Source organism: Cantharellus anzutake (assembly GCF_015039405.1).
Source record: "Cantharellus anzutake strain C23 chromosome Unknown EI90scaffold_128, whole genome shotgun sequence".
Taxonomy (NCBI): Eukaryota; Fungi; Basidiomycota; class Agaricomycetes; order Cantharellales; family Hydnaceae; genus Cantharellus; species Cantharellus anzutake.
In genome coordinates this window covers 126,591-128,512 of record NW_024067078.1, presented here as the reverse complement: position 1 = coordinate 128,512, position 1,922 = coordinate 126,591, and positions in this window count along the sequence as shown.

Here is a 1,922-nt window from a genome sequence, read left to right as displayed (position 1 = left end):
AGCGGATGACAGACGAGCGGAGATTTTCTCGCTGACGTGAGTTGCAAGGAGACGATCAAGAGACTTGAGCGGACCCACGGAACATCAGTACTTTGATCGTGGCAGGAGAAGAGGACAACTCACTTCACGAAGCGAATCATCCGTACTTCTGTAGTAATAAGTTGCTCCTTCAGTGAACCGGTAATATTCCTCAACGAACTGCCGAATCTGTTACGAAATGTCCGGAAGGTGTGAAAAAGAAAGATACGTCCATCGATCCGATTATAGACTCACATGGGTGCAACACTTGTAGAATACTTGCGAAAACGGGAGAGTGACGGGGACGCCTTGCCTTCGGAAAAATGTCAGAGGTGTTTAACGTACTGGAAAACTGACTAAACTGGGCGAGGGCTTTCGCGGTGTCTGCCGCCATCCAACAAATCGAGAAGATAGTTCCTCGTTCGGTCGCAGCTGTGACAAATATAGGCTGGTAATCGTCTTCGGAAACTGCCTATAAATTTGGTGGGAGTTGAGCCCAAAGAGATTTGCCTGCGTTGCGACACTCACTTTTTCAAACATATCTGCGAACTGCTTCTCCAGAAGAGCGGAGTGCGTTTCGAACATTGATAAAAGCAATTCTTGTAGTGGCGCGATATCAAAGTCATATGTCTGTTAGGCGTGCGGAACCGTGAGTTGTCCAGCGGCAAGGGACAAGTGAAGGTGCGGGAAATACCTCGATAGTTTGAACGAACGTAGTAAGTGTGTCCTTCACATCAGCAATAAACCCCATATCCCTCTGGCTCCTGACGGACCCTCCCACCAAATCAACTAATCTCTTGACGACATCGTCCCATAAATCCTCCACTTCCCTCATGCTCCTAAACCCAATCGTTGTTCTCAAGACTTCAATCTCCACCAAGAAAAATCCAATTAATTCATTCGCGACGGAAGGCAATGTCGTCGGTAGTAAATGAGGAGTGGTCAATGTTGACATGATGAGGGATGATTGGGCCATACGGTCGGTTTGGTAAGATGTTTGAAGTTCAGGTAGGATCGAAAGGGCTGTGTAAATGAGGATAGCTTGGTAGAGGGGCTCGAAGTTGATGGTAACCTGGTCATTATTAAACAAATTATCTAGAAAAAGAGCCAAAAACAGTCGACAGAGCACACAAATCGATAGACAGCTAGGCTTACTCTCGATTTTATCATGAGTCACAAGCTCAACAGCACTCCCTACTCGAGTCGATTTAAACATCGGCTCCTTCTCCTTTCGACTCCGCCACCTCCGAGTCCTGACGCGCATGGCCTCAAGTGCGAGTTTCCCTATATCCTCACTTTTATCTCTTACATCCGTTAACCATTGGATGTTAGCTGCAGTGACAGCGTCTTTGACCTGTGCTCTGAGGGAGGGCAAAGAGGAGAGTAAATGGGTGTACAAAGGCGTATTGGAGAGTGCAGTTGGTGGAAGAGTCTCAATCTCTCCCAGAGACTGTTGTGGAGAAGAAGAATGGCGCAGAGTGTCAGCGTGCCCCATCGCGCTTCTGAGGATTCTATACCCACACGTAATGCACTAAAATACCGTCCCTCCTTGATCATATCCCGAACGCGCTTCACCAAATCCAAAATTCGAAGACATCCTTGTAACGTATCGATAGCTTCATCAAGGTTCGATGCGGTTCGTTTAGCTTGAAGCAGCTCTCGCTTTTGGGCGGCAAGATTTCGACCGATGGAAGTGACAGATTGATCCAACGATTTGATTCGTTCCCTGAGGTTGACAGTGTAGGACCGAACGGTGAGCAACGTAGAGACAGACGATACGAAGTCCTAAATTCATCACGCAGCAGCGTTAATATCCTTCACCATTATATGGGCATCGATAATAAGAAACATAAAGCGTAGGCACAAGATGCTTTGCCCCGAGGCGCACTCACCTGATGGTTTTC